This window comes from Nyctereutes procyonoides, unplaced genomic scaffold (assembly GCF_905146905.1).
Source record: "Nyctereutes procyonoides isolate TBG_1078 unplaced genomic scaffold, NYPRO_anot_genome, whole genome shotgun sequence".
Classification (NCBI taxonomy): Eukaryota; Metazoa; Chordata; class Mammalia; order Carnivora; family Canidae; genus Nyctereutes; species Nyctereutes procyonoides.
In genome coordinates, this window is record NW_026575052.1 from 39,238,103 (window position 1) to 39,253,682 (window position 15,580).

Below are 15,580 nucleotides of genomic sequence, written 5' to 3' on the forward strand. Positions count from 1 at the left end.
TAGAAGTGTACCTTTCTGGACCCCACCCCAGATCTACCAGTCACAATTTGCAGTTTAACAATATCCCAGGCCATCCATATGCACATTAAGGGTGAAAACTATCACATTGAGACAGTACCTGGAAGTCTTCTTATGAATCTTGCCACTAAGTATTTTGCGTTGTTCAGATCTTGGCAAGTGCCCATGATCTCACTTTATTCTGAATTCACTGTAGCATATCATATTTGGAGAGTCTGTTTTCATCAAAGGGAGCTTAGTGTCTTACAACTCTGGAGATAGGTATGCAGAAGTAGGTAGTGTTAGGCTTTCTGAGACATTAGCAAACCTTCTGGACACTGCTTCAGTTTCAAAACCTCAAATTAAATAACGTATTTTTAAAGATGTAACAGCTTAAGAGTATTGAAGTCAGCTTGAAGAGTATAGACATCTTGAGTATAGACAGCTTGAAGAGTATAGACATCTAATTGGTTTAGAGGAAGGTAAATTGAAAACACGAAGGATAAGAGAGAAGAGTACAAACTTCTTGTTAAATCAGAATTTTCAAGTTGTGGGAAGCAGCCCGTGCCCTCCGGCTCAGAGCTGATGCAAGCTATTGATCTTTCAGAGGCCATTGGTTGATCCTCCTGGGTGTGCTCACACAGGGAACTCACCTCTCTCCCATGCAGTTTGTATGTGTTGTTGGCCAGCCCTGTGTTGTTGCCTTGTTCTTGCTTTCACAGAATCTACTTCCGTCTCCTTGAAGCTTTCAAAGTAGCAATGCTCCTATTTCTGAAACTCAGAGACACACAAGGCATATGAAACTGAGCTTTAGCTTGCCCCTCTTTTGTACTTATAATCATAAGTTCTGTCCCCACTGTGTTCTGTTCCTTAAGTTAAAAATCCTTATATTTTCCTTTTTGTCTCCTAGTGACTCCCCTTTAGATTATGTCCTATCTTAGAGCATTTTTTCTTTTCAATTTGTGGGCCAGTAATGAGCAAATTATTTCAGATGTAACCCAAGTATTTCAGAGCATCAGAAAGACTATCTTCTATTTTATTACCTGTTCCTGGACATTATCAATGAATGTGACTTTACATCACATCAGCTCTTTGGCTACCATATCCTATTGTTGTCACATGTTGACATATACTTCACTAAACACATTCAGCTTAGCAACCATCTTCTCCATTAGTAGCTGGTCAGTTAGATTTTGTTCTGACCAAAGGGCTGGACTTCAAATGTGTCCCTATTTAACTCCTTACTGTTACTTTTGGGCCATTAAGCTCTTTTTATATCCTGATTCTATCATGGTTTCTGTTAGCTTGAAGTCATCAAATTTGTCCCTCAAACCAGACCCTTCCCCTTAATAAAGTCATCAAATTCATTCCCCAGCTTGAAGTCATCAAATTCATTCCCCAAACCAGACCCTTCTCCTTAAGAAAGTCTCTAACTGCTCCCCTAATCCTCTTTAAATAAGCTTTAATCATATGTCTGTTAGGATCTCTGTAAGTGATGTTACTAAGTAGGAATTTATTTCTTGGCATACACATATGTGTTCTTAGATATGTCAATTAATCACATTTTCTCTATTAAAGTCCTGTTTTCAAGAGTCTTCTCTTTTATCTTTACAGTTTTGCTTACCGTTAAGTGTACAGTTAATATTATTGACTCTGACTGATGATGGTTGATGGTTAGCTAATAACAAAGTATGAATTGAGAACTTAGTGCTTCAGATATACCAGAAGGATGGTTACCTTTTAAAAAAATATGCCTTTTAATGAATAAAACTATAACTTTTGTTAGCAAAATAGAAGGATCAAATGAAGTTAGGGGTGCATCAAAGCAGGCTATAATTGGTTTATTCTTTTCAGTTCTTAGCCCGTGGTGATTGATCTTGCATTTGATTTTAAGACAAATCAGAAGTTGATGACTCAGAAATGGGTGATTCAATCAAATTATAGACAAACCCCTTGCTGCTGTGACTCTTACTAATTAAATGTCTGTGACAGCAGAATCAAAACAGGAGGAATTATATAAAATTTAGAAGCATAGCCATAACATTATTGCTTTCAGCTAAAGACACCTTAACTCATTAACTATGTAACATTTTTAAAGGAGTAAGAATGGATTAGATTATATTTTGTGAAAAATACTTGAATATTTCAAGTTAGATTTCACTTTATTTCATTTAAATCAACTATATCAAGCCTCATCTATGCAAGTTCTCTCAAATGTTAAAAGGATAACTTTCAAATAACCTTTTCTTTGCCTTCTGGAACATACTTTTTTGAGGTGGTTAAAAAAAGGCAACCTGAATATATTGCTAAAAAGTAGATGCTCTAAGATACTTCAGAAGCCTCAGAAGATTAATCAACATGTTAGAGAAGGAATGTTTAGTATCATCTAAATTTCATAAGTTGCAGCATTTGTTTACTTACATATATGTAAATTTGCTCATTTACATATATTCTTCACTCAGAGTAAAGGATCCTGTATGAACATACTCTTACAAACACATACCACCAAACTGTTTAGCAATTATTTCAGAGTAACTAGGATTGTAGACACTCTAAATATTCACATTTTTGCTTTTCCATATTTTCTCTTATAAGCTTTCATCTTGGCATAAGAAGAAAAATAGAAGCTCTTAATTAAAAATTTCCCCCAAGCATACTTTGTAATAGTGAAAAATAGAAATGAATAAAATATGTATCAATAGGGTAATGCCTATGTAAACAGAAAAAGAAAACTAAGAAATAGAATTAAGCAAAGGAAAAAGATTCTTGTGGTCATTTTAAAAGCTGATCAACATGCAGATTTCCTGTGGTATTCAGTGAGGAGAGAAGCTAACTTTCTGAAATAGTAACTTTTAAATAATAAGAACAGATCAAACTTTAGGTTTCCGTGACTTTAAAAATTTTTTAAAAGTTTTAAAAAATAAAAGTGGAGAGAAAAAAATGCCTCGAAGCAAATGTACACTTTTTTTTTTTTTATTTTTGCCAATGGCTCTCAGTTTCCATGTTCTCTTGTCAAACCATCATGGGAACGGTGAGTAGCAGACATCATTCTGTGTTTTCCCCTGCTGTCCTTCTGTGTTTTCCTGAGCTGTCATTAATGCGTGTCTACAAAGAACCAGAGAGAGCTTTGAGGGCTTAAGAGAAGCATTCTTTGATATTGACAGTGGTAGGAAGTTTCTCCTTATTGCCTCATTGTGGTTTGTGTATCAGGCTGCGGCACATCCTTTTCTGAAGCTGTGCACTCGGTTTCCGTGGGACTGTTGGCCCAGTGACGTTATTGGAACACGTTTATCTGGAGATGAGTACCTCAGTGCCTCAGCAAGTACAACGGGGTCTACAAGTGTAGCAAAGGGCACAGGAAGCAACAATAGGGAATTTTTGCTGTACGTTTATTTTTCTTCGTGCTTCAAAATGAAAATGTTGTGAACCCAAGAATAGTTTGTATTTAGTCAGGAGAACTGTGTCTTTTTTTTATTTTTTTATTTATTTATGATAGTCACACAGAGAGAGAGAAAGAGAGAGGCAGAGACATAGGCAGAGGGAGAAGCAGGCTCCATGCACCGGGAGCCCGACGTGGGATTCGATCCCGGGTCTCCAGGATCGCGCCCTGGGCCAAAGGCAGGCGCCAAACCTCTGCGCCACCCAGGGATCCCCGAACTGTGTCTTTTTAAAACCAAAAACAAAACAAAAAACAAAGCAGCTGATAAAAGTCAGTACATTTTTCTTGGGGACTGCCTTGTTTCTACTTTCTGGATTAGTGAGTGATCCTCTGTGATGGTAATACAACTGGTAATTTCGGCTGAGGCCTTTCAAGAGAGAATACAGCACAAAACAAGGTACACCTTGTACCTTGCACAAGATTCCTTGCACAAGATTTCTGTAAGAACCAGGACAGATATGGAGCACTCTCAGAAAATGTATTGGAAATCCAGATGTGTGAAATTCAAATGGAAACAGACAGAAAACTCCATGTAGAAATCAGTTTGTCTAAATATCCTAGGACTATTTTCATGGTTCAGAAGTGATCCTTGAAAATGTATAACTATGTGTTAGATCATCTTTAAATATTTGAAAAATATGTCCGTAATCTCTGGGTATCTCTGTATTGAAGATTTTAAAGTTTTGTGTTGACCACAAGATCTGTGCTTTTAAAGGTACACCTTGGTTTTTACATCTTTTCCGTGAGAAAGCAATAAGGAAGGGGTGTGTGTGTGTGAGTGAAATGTATGATAAGGGAAAAGAGAAAAAAGAAGTGAAAAAGAGCCAAAAGATAGGAGAGCCACTGCCAATGGTACTGGTTGGCATCAATTTCAGAGCAACTACCCCAATTTAGAGGATTTGCATTTATGACTAATTAAATTATAAGCTGATTGAACAGGAACTATGCTAAGCCTACTGATGGTGCTTCATAAATATTCGTATTAACAATGATAGAAGCGGCCTCTCCTTCAAGACTAAGTACTTATAAACTGTATGCCTTGTGAATGTTGGAAAGTCAATGTTGTTCTGCTCCTGACCTTTTCTGTCCCCTTTAAGGATAATTCTTACTCAGGTTAACAGAAATACATCCCTGTAGCAGTAGAGTCCCTCTGTGAGTTGAGAAAGTTCTCCAAGTGCAACTCTCTCAAAATGGCAGACATTTTAGAATCATATCCTGTAGATCATTAATGGCAAAACATGAGTGACCTCACTGGACCACAGGGTTCTTTGCCCAGAATTTACATTTTAGTAAGAGCAAGTGCTAAAAGTTTTTGGCCATTTCTCTAGCTCTCTTGAAGATAAAATGGTCTTCTCAAATGATAGCTTCAGTGCATGAAGAGTTAGTCTGGTAGCCTAAATGAGTTAGTTACTGCACAGATTAAACATCTGATGCACACCAGGAAATAACTCAGGACTGTGAAATCACCCTCTCTTGCTACTTGATTGCTATTTGTGTAAAACAGTGAATCCTGAAGCTGTTTATGTGTGGTTAGCAACTGTATCTAAGATTTGGGTTTGTAGGAGAATAAAGTGCACTCTAGTCCCATGAGCACACATATAGGAGTATTGACCATGACTCATAGGACTTGCTTTAAACCTACACCAAATAAATACTCTTAAATTTAATTTTTCTCACATTTCTTCATCCTTGGTCTTAGTTCAAGAACAAATACTTAAATGATAGCCAGTCAATGACTGTTCCAGGTAAACTTTAGTTTGTTTTTGTTTTTTTTCTCCTCTAAGAAGTTGAATTGACTCTCAAACACTTTATAGGACTTTTATTTTGGCTAAATTGTATTGTATTTATTTTTTTAATTTGTGAATGTGGGAGGTTATACAATGTTCTGACAATTCTGAACCTGAGTTTCCTTTTAGTCCCAGTGAAAGCTTGCTTCTCTTCATTCAGCACTCTTTTTAATGTATCTGAGAGCCAGCTGCACCTTCTCTGAAATGTAAATTACTGTAAAAACCTTTTACATTCTCAATAAACGATCAGCTACTGTCTTCATATCTTCATGTTGATCAATAGTCGACATTCAACCTTCAGTGGTTAACAAATATTTAAGAGCTTTTCTACCTTCTGGGGAAGACAGATGTAGAATTACAAGTGAATCAAATATTATAACAGAGAGGGGGTGCCTCTGGATGAGATAAGTGGAGAATATAAATGTAGTTGTAGAGGTGGGTGGGGAGCAGGCAGAGGATGGCATTAGAATAGGTAGCTTTTCTAAAATTCATCAGGAAGTTATATAATGGGAGGATGGGAGTGGGAAAAGTTAGAATTATTAGGAAACGAAGTATGGACAAATTATATCGGACTTGGTAGCTGATCAGGGAGCACTCAGAGGCCATTGTGGTTGGCTGGTGAAGAATGGAGTGCAGAGGGGCAGGTGTAGATGTGCAAGACCATTTAGGGAGTCACATCTATAGTAAAGGTAAGGGAAGAGCATGACCTACTTTAGAAAACAGAAGCCATTGTCTTTTACCTGTAAAATGATTGTTGGCCCTGTCTCTCATCCATGCCAGGCTCGGGTTCCCCATTCTACAGGCAAGAGACGGGACATCCATGCATGTATTCCTTCTCTGATTCTGGTTTGATTGCCTTATGCAATATCGGCCAAATCTCCCTGATTTCACATCAGGAATGCATTTATGTAAAATCAAGGCACCTTCTGCTCTCTCCAACCACCTGTCCTGATTCTCGTGCCTCACTTCCTCTTTCTTCGTTCTCAGCTGCATATCACTCACCATGGGTAGCTGTCCCTGTCTTCCTTAGTTCCCATTAGTCTTATTTTGCAGTGGAGATTTTTATAGGCATGATCCCCTATTGTTCCTTTAGGTTACTTGAAATAGACCTAGTTAACTTTGGTGAACTGTCATGATGCCAGCATATCTGTAAACCTCAGGAATGTAAGGTTGCTGGTATATCTAAAGGAGCAATTCTGTTCCAGTCTTTGAAACTGAAGAGTATGTATTTATACATTTCATTAATTATGAACTATTCTTTTTTTCTCTCTTAAAAGCAGCAAAGTGATATAAAAATATTGACATTATTCAGTGAGTTACTACTTGAAACCTTAGGGTTTCAGAGGGCTTTACTGGTTTAAAAATAAAAGCTGCATAGTAAATCCTGAACCCATTTTTATGCCTCTTTACCCATATTACATTTCTCTTTGAATGAAAGTTTTCCTGAAATTGTTCCTCTTTTCCATCATTTTTAATCTATTTTTCTCTTATGCTTCTCTTAGTTCTCCTTCTTGTGTAAAATGTGTTCTCATTTGAGCCTCAGTTGCCCTGTAAGGCACTTCTCCCCAGTGCTCACGCTCGGTCTCCTCTTCCCACATGGACCTTGTCCCAAATCCCTACTGTGACCCTTTTTGCCTCTGTGCCTTTCATTTTTCCACTCATTTGGAATTCAGTTCTGCAAGCCTTTTTAAGTACCTTTGTCAGGGACCATGGTCAGGGCTAAGGATTACAGATGAATAAGGCATGATTGCTGGTCCCTGGCAACAGCCATAGGACAGGGAAAATAGACCTATAAATACATAAGTGCTGAAATAGAGGTTGTTTTTTGTATAGTGGGGGAGGGAGGGAGAGAGTGAGATCACTTGGCCGTACAAATCCAGTATTTCTGTTTCCAGTGCTTCCCCAGGACTCAAAATTCTATCATCTCTCTGAGATTATTGTAATAGCCCCCTAACCAATTTCCTTATGTAGAGTCTTCGCCCTCCAGTCCAATCTTTACACAGTGGAGTTATTCCACAAAACCAGTAATTAGCTTATACTGCATTCCTTTCTGCTCAAAGCAATCCGGTGGCTTCCTATATCATTTAGAGTCAGTCAGTGTTCTTGTTGTGATTTTTAAAGGTCAGTGTGATCTGCTCTCCACCATCCACTTCATAGTGATCCAAACTCTTCTCAAGCCACTTTCACACCATCCCTACTCCCACCACTCTGTCTTCCGTGATGTTCCTCGAACACACCAGACATATTCTATATCACAGCCTTTGCACTTACTATTCCCACTGCTGGGTAAGCTCTGCCTTTAAATATCTGCATGGCTAGTTCTATCTTGTCCTTCAGATCACTGTTCACTTGTCACTTTAACAGTGAATCCTTCCCTGTCCATACTCTTCCTGCCGCCCTCAAACTCCATGCTCTATTTTTTCTTCACAGCACCTATGACCTTTTCTTGTTTATTTATTGACAATATAAGCTCAATGAAGGCAAAGACTTTTGTCTGTTTCTTCATCATTGTATCTCTGATGTGTAGAATGGTACCCGGCACAGGATATGTGCACAGTAAATGTGAAGGGGAGGGAGGGAGGGAGGGAGGGAAATGCAAGGGAGGACTGAAAGAGAAAGGGAAACAGAAGAGAAAGTTTGGAAAGAAGAGAGGGAAGAAAGAAGGATGGTAAGGAGGAAGAAAGGATTGGGAAAAGTCTTGTTAGTGTCACTAAGTCTCTAACACTTTAATATCTGCTTAATATCTCCTTTAAACAAAAACAAAACAGGCTTTTAGCCCAGAGCCTTTGGAAAGCAGCATTCTCTATATTAAAAACGAATAAGGTTGTTCTATTTACATTGTACTTATTTTCAAATACCTTCCCCTTTTTATGGAAAGAGATTGACTTTCAATTTATTTTATATTTTTTTTAATTTTTATTTATTTATGATAGTCACACAGAGAGAGAGAGAGGCAGAGACACAGGCAGAGGGAGAAGCAGGCTCCATGCACCGGGAGCCTGACGTGGGATTCGATCGCGGGTCTCCAGGATCGCGCCCTGGGCCAAAGGCAGGCGCCAAACCGCTGCGCCACCCAGGGATCCCGACTTTCAATTTATGACAATACTATAAAGTTTCCCTGCAGATAGCAACATTTAGGGTTTGCAAAATATTTTCTGTTTCAGAATTTAAAAAATAAGTATGGCATGAGGAAACTCAAATACAACAAAAATCATGAAGTAGAAATGTGGATATGGCAAAATATGAAGCTAGAGGTCTAAGACCTAAAGTCCGGGGTAACTGACCTACAAAAATTCTATTTTTCTTCAAGGGTCATTGCAATTCCCACTTCATCCGTGAAATCTTCCTTGACTACTGCCCTCCTCACCTGTCTCTCTTATTTTTTTTATTAGACCCACGTACATTGCAATAGGTTGACCTGAAACTCACTGTTTGGCTCACTGTTGGTATGGCTCACTGTTGTTTGGGGTCTTTTGGTTCTGTCTCCTTAAACTGATGTAAGAACCTTGACGTGAGTAATTATGTTGGGTTCCCCCTCTTTCAAAGCAGCCGCCAAATTGCACATCCTAGCACTGATGTAACGATAGTTAATAACATCCATTTGTTGTTTTCATCCTGACTCACTTATAAAATATTAGAGAATTCAAACAGCCAAAGCACCTAAACATACTTTATGGCTGCATATTTTTAAACTAAAGAATGATAAGAGAGAGCAAACATTGTTTTGTCTTATAAAACTAAAATCACTATCTTGCCACTAGTAAAAGTGATATGCATATTTATTTAATCTAGTAAGAAGTTAATCCCTAGGGCAAAATCATGAGGTAATCGGGGCCAAATTCCAGCACATCTAATTTGAATGCTTGAGAACATCTGCTAAAAATACTGACAAGAATAGGATGATGCCATTCATGGAAATATTAACAGAAGTAACAAAAGATAATTTATATATTTCGGTATTCTGATTGTCAGGGAAGATCATGTTGCATTGTTTTACTGTTATAAATGGGGTTAGCATTATACTTTTATTGGAAACTTCTAAACAGAAAATGCTATCAAGAGCAAAAGCCACTTAGACTGTCTAACATGACAATTGCTTTGATGGCATTTTCTGCAGCATGATCTCTTATTAAATGTGAATGGTGTGAATAATAATAGCTAAAACTCATAGATCACTTGCTGTGTACCAAGCACTGCTTAAGCACTTTGTGTGTTTTGACTCATGTAAGTGCCATAACCCCATGAAGTAAGTGCTCCTATATTTTTTTAAAGATTATTTATTTATTTATTCACGAGAGACACAGAGCACAAGAGAGAGAGGCAGAGACACAGGCAGAGGGAGAAGCAGGCTCCAGGCAGGGAGCCCAACGTGGGACTCGATCCTGGGTCTCCAGGATCACAACCCAGGCTGAAGGTGGCGCTAAACCGCTGAGCCACCAGGGCTGCCCAGTAGGTGCTCCTATAAACCTCATTTAACTCTCAAGGAATCAAAGCTCAGCAAGACACAATTACTTGCCCAAGGTCATACAGCTAATCAGTATCTGAATGCTGTGCAGTCTGTCAGGAAGCTGTGGTCCAAGTAGATAAAACCACAGCAAATGAGTCCCAGAGCATAAAACAGAGTTTGAAAGGTAGCATAAAAGTAAGGATTTGATCCTTAAAAACTAGTGAATTTGACCAACTTTTTAAAAACATTTTATTTATTTGCTTGACAGAGAGAGAGAGAGAATAAGCGGGGGGATACTAAGTGTAGTTTCTCTGATAACTAATAAACTTGTGCTTTTAAAAGTATGTTTATGAGTCATTTGTGTTTCTTCTTCCATAAAAATTCTACCCAAGTCTTTTGCCCATTTTTCTCCTGAGCTGTCTTTTTCTGATCGATTTTTAGGGTTCTTTATATAGTCTTCAGTTCCCTGTTGATGGTAAGTGCTGGTAATATCTTCTCTCAGTAAGTTACTATTGGAAGCTTTTGAGAAGTAGTTTTCTTTTCTTTTCTTTTTTGGCAGGAATTTCTCAAAAAGTTTTCAAGTTCTGCCTTTTACACTGAAGTCACGAGACATATTGAATGAAATTTTGCATCTGGTGTGAGAAGGAATCTAATTTTATATGCATTTTCCACATGGCTAACCACTGATTGACTCCTCTATCATCTCCTACTGACTGAGAGTACTACCTTCAGCGTGTACCTCATTTCTTAACGCTGTTGGGTTCATTCTGGGGTTTCTATTCTGTTTCATTTGCCTATTTTTTCCTATCTCTGTGCCAAATCCCCAATGGCTTTACTTTCTACAACATTACCATAATGAATATCGGAGAAAGAATCCCCCTGCCTAATTTTTTTTCTTCACTTGTGCGTTGGCTTTTTTTTTACCTTTATCACCTCCATAAAACATTTTGAATCAGTTTGTTAAATCCTCTGAAGTCTACTATTATGGTACTATTTGAAATTCACTGAATCTGTAGGTTAATTTAAGAAAAAAAGTGATGCATTCAAGATATCCTATTTCTATCTATAATATCAGGGTATTTCCCATTGTTTTTGTTTGGTTGTTTTTTTTTTAGTGTTTTTCAGTAAGCTTTGTAAACTTTGCTCTAAAGATGTAGTGCATGTTTTATTCATTTGCACTGTGTACTTCTGTTGCCTTTGCAAAATGGCAGTAATTTTCAAAATACATTTTCTAAATGCTTGCTGCAGTTGTATACAAATCCAGTAGTTTTTTTTGTTTTCCAAATATCCAGACAATTTGTTAAATTTTGTTATACTTTTAATATTTGTTCTTCTGATTCTTTTAGATATTCTCTGTAGACAGTCCTGTCATCTGTGAATAATAAAAGATTTATTTCTTCCAATTCCAATTTTTATACTCTATATTTTATGCCATTTGTAAAAAAGATTGTAGGCCAGTGCTTCTCAAACTTTAAAATGTGTGTAAATCATTTGGAGATCATATTAAAAGGAAGATCCTGGTTTAGTAGTAGGTTAGGGCCCAAGAGTCTGAATTTCCAACATGCTCTCTGGTGATGGTGATGATGTTAGTAGGAGATAGTTAGACTTTCAGTAAATTGTTAAATAGAAATAGAGATAGCAGGCATAATTTTCTTATTTCTAAATTTAAAAGACATGCTTCTACATTTCTCTAGTTTTAGTAAGTTCTCTCTCTCCCACATTTGCTACAATGATTTATCATGACTGGTTGTTGAATTTTGCCAAAGGATTTTCAGCATTTATTGAGGTATGTTGGTGCTTTTTCTCCTTTAGTCTATCAATATCATAAATCATTAGAACTTATAATGTTTAAAGCTTTCCATATTACTCACGCATACGTATATATACACATATACACACAAGTGTCTATGTATTGCTGTTTATTTACTAATGTTCAGTTTAGAATTTTTGTCTTTGTGATTTTGACTGACTATATGCAATCCTTGATGATTTCTAATTTTAAAATATATCATTATAAAGTGAATTAGGTATGCATTTTTATTCTAAGCTCTGTATACTTAACTCATTTCTTAATGCTTTGAGATACATTTTATTATTATCAGCATTTTACTGATGTAGAAACTGAGATATGTAGAGGTTCCACAACTCACTGAAAGTCACCAGCTAGTTAAACGATGAAGCTACAATTCATGAATTTGTGTCTATTGAACAATGAAAGTAATGATAAAGAAAAAAAAGTTGGTTTTAGTGTCACTGATTCATCCATTCAGTCCTGAATTGAATTCATTAATTCAGTTACAAATACAGTTTTAAAGGCTACTAAAAGCAGACCTAGATCCTTGGGTGGAGAGGAGTGAAGAACAACCCCTTTTTTTTCAGGTCACCTGCAAAAGTGAATTCCTTGGTAGTTTGTAACAGCTTCCCAACCCCTATCAAGCAGTGGTACTAGACACTGGATTCTAAACTGAAGAAAGAATATACTTCCCTTGACTTTGTAGCTCAATGGCCTGTGCTAAAATCTAATGATTTTTTTTGTTTAATATATAGACCTTTCTCTGAATTCAGCAGTGATTTAGCATAATTAAATAATAGTAGGTGTCTATCCCTTTTTATAAACTTTCTTAGTTCCAGTGTCCTAACTTTAAGAAATTCTCCAGGGCAGCCCTGGTGGCTCAGCAGTTTAACACCACCTTCAGGCCAGGGTGTGATCCTGGAGACCCAGGATCGAGTCCCACGTCGGCCTCCCTGCATGGAGCCTGCTTCTCCCTCTGCCTGTGTCTCTGCCTCTCTCTCTGTGTGTCTCTCATGAATAAATAAGTAAAATCTTAAAAAAAGAAAGAAAGAAAGACATTTTCCTTGGTAAATGAAACTTAATCTCTCTTTATGACATTAAACCTGTCTTTTCACAACGAACTTCAGAATGATGGAAGAAACTGTCATAATCCTTCATGATGTCCTATTGTACACATTAATATACGTTTACTTTGTTACCAACCAATGTTTGATTCTTCAGGTTTTCTTATCAAATGGTTTTTCGTAAATTCTTATTTACTTTTTACATCAGTACAAGTGCAAGGATTTTTTTCTTTGCTGTGTAAATATGATACAGAGGAAAACGTAGAAACATTATCCTGCCCATGAAGTGTATGACCTGAACAAATTATTAATCTCTTAACAATGCAATTTCCTCATCTGAGAAAGACGTTTGAGCTAGACAGTCTCTCACCTGTCTACCAGCTCCACCGTTAAGGATTTTGTTCATCCTTAGACAGTATTTTCTTATTAAAATAAAATTTGCAAATTAATGCCATGTGTCATTTTCCTAGAAGATTGAGAAACCCATTTTCTAGATGATGTAGTAGACTGAGTTTTGTCAATATCAATGTTGACTCCTCCCCTTTTTTAAATCTCATTGATATGATTAATAGAATATAGAGTTACTGAATACTTCTAAGCCTGCATCATTCTTTTGGGCATATCCTCACTGACAATTTTGAGATTCTAGATTTAGTGGCATAAGTACAAAAATAATGTTAACTTATTCTAAAAAAAAGTAAACTGATAATAGGCATGGGAAACCTCTATATTTTTATCATATATTTAAGGTGAATACTTTGCCTTTCATATTCATCACTGAACTTTTAAAAGCACACTTAGGCTTTGGAAGTTACATGTAATATATTTTCACGTCATTATCACATGACAACCTAAACTGTATGGTCAAATAGAATGTCTGAATTTTATGCTTTGACATGTTTTCCTTTTTAAACTAGACATTATATAACTTTGTTTCAAAAACAGAAGTAACTTTCTCTCCTTTGCTTTGTCCTTGGTACTGCTTCATTCTTGTTTGTTTAGTGATACTGCTGTTTCGTGAAACAAAATTTTATTAGCAAGAATGTCTCTATGTGTACTTGAACATTAAACTATTTTTTTTAATAAATTTCCCTTAATTTGGTTGACATCAACTGCTTTCTGAATGAATGCTATCTTCTTGACTTCTGTTCCTTTGAAATAGAAAATCCAATGTTAAACCATTTAATAATGATGAAGTCTATACCTGTGTGTCTAGAATTTTTGGTTTACCAGTTCAATGGGGTTGAATGTTCCTGAAGTGAAATTGGAGAGACATTTCATAATATTCACCTCATGTTCATTCATCGAGTCTTCTTCTCTGTAATTAAATCTGGTTGAAAATTGTTTTCATTGATTGGTGGCTTCCTGGAATATGTTTTTATAAAGATTATGAGCCATATGGGGTTCTGAGACTCAGGAGAAAAAAAGGGTTTTGATAGATGAGTGATTTTGCAATAGACATGCACACACTGAAATTGGTATTACTGACTCAGAAATGTAACCTTAATGGAAACAAAGCAGGAAAAAAGTTTTTAGGTCATTTAACCTTGCCTCCTCCTTCCAGGAGATAAGTAACCACATCAACCAAAAGGGAGTTGTCTATGAACATCTTTAAGACCTCTAAAGATGGATATTTTACAACCTATTAAATAGCTGAGCTGAATTTTTCTTTTTTCCCTCTGAACACTGAATCATTAATATTGTAGACATTTTATGTACCCATAAAGCAGCTGAATGTACAAACCAGATGTTAAGATTGGATATATTCAGAAGTTCAGACATCCACACCCATTTTATGTTTTGTTTATATACTGGAACACCAAACTGTCTTGTGTCTTTGAATTTAATTTAGACCCCAAATTACCACATTTTTAAGGAAGACCTATTAGGAATATCACATGTGGTACTGAGTCCATGGTACAGAAATTCAGTGTTTTCTTTTCTTTCTTTCTTTCTTTTTTTTAATCCAGTGTTTCTATATTGCTCCTGGGAATATAGTGTGGGAAATTTCCCGAAGTCACATTATCCAACTGGCTGTAACTTGGCCTGTTTTTATATCATCTAAGGACATTGAATTGATTGTATACTATTTGTTCATTATAAGCCTGTATCAGATACAACCTTGTAACTTGTGCTTTTCTATATATTTGAAAATTACTATTCATTTTTGTATTTAGTTAAGCAAAATTGGAAAACAATATAATGATTGCGCTTTTGGATCTAATGTTAAAGAGGACTTAATGTTAATTTCCTGTGAATTTATAAAAATACTAACTAATGGTCTATCTGCCCCTACTACAGTTGTGCATGTTAGTCAATAGGCAGAAGTAAATTAAAAAAAATTGTCTCCAAATATATGTAAAATACAAATTCTTAAAATTAGCTATAAGTCTACCACTAAAATGCAACCATTTTCATTTCTTCTGTACCTTCCAAATGTTCTTTGTTGGTATACAGATTTTATGTAGCTATAATCATGTATAAGTTTTCATCCTACACTCGAACCCTAACATTATTGCTTAAACACTTTTCTGTCGTCTTCCAGTCCTCAAACATATCATTTTCTTTGCCACATAATATTCTGACTTGATTGAGATTTTTTATGTGTATGTTTATTTTTATGTATATTTTCTGGGTTTGCCTCATTTACTAGTATTACAAATAATGATTCTGGAAAGATCTGCACTTTTTTCATCTTTTAAATGATCTTTTTAGGATAAACCCTGGGTGGTAGATTCATTATATCAAATTCTATGGTCATAGTCACATCTCTTGACATTTTATAACCAAAAAGATACTGTTGGTTAAGACCTGCTTGTTAGCTTACTTTTCAACCTTACTTATTTTCCATCATAAATGAGGTAAATTCTACCTTTCTCTAATTAAATCTTACTATAACTTAGATTTAAGTTTTATACTAAACAGAAAGGACTTTAAAAAAGAAAAGAGGGATGCCTGGGTGGCTCAGCAGTTGAGCATCTACCTTTGACTCAGGGCATGATCCTGGAGTCCCAGGATCAAGTCCCACATAGGGCTTCCTGCCTGGAGCCTGCT

The 15,580-nt window shown here is 36.3% G+C and overlaps 1 protein-coding gene across 4 annotated transcripts in view; it reads left to right on the forward strand.

The window, feature by feature from the left end:
- PDE4D (phosphodiesterase 4D) overlaps window positions 1-15,580 on the forward strand; it is a 1,377,381-nt gene that overhangs the window by 886,045 nt on the left and 475,756 nt on the right. The gene's annotated exons all lie outside the window — the stretch shown is intronic.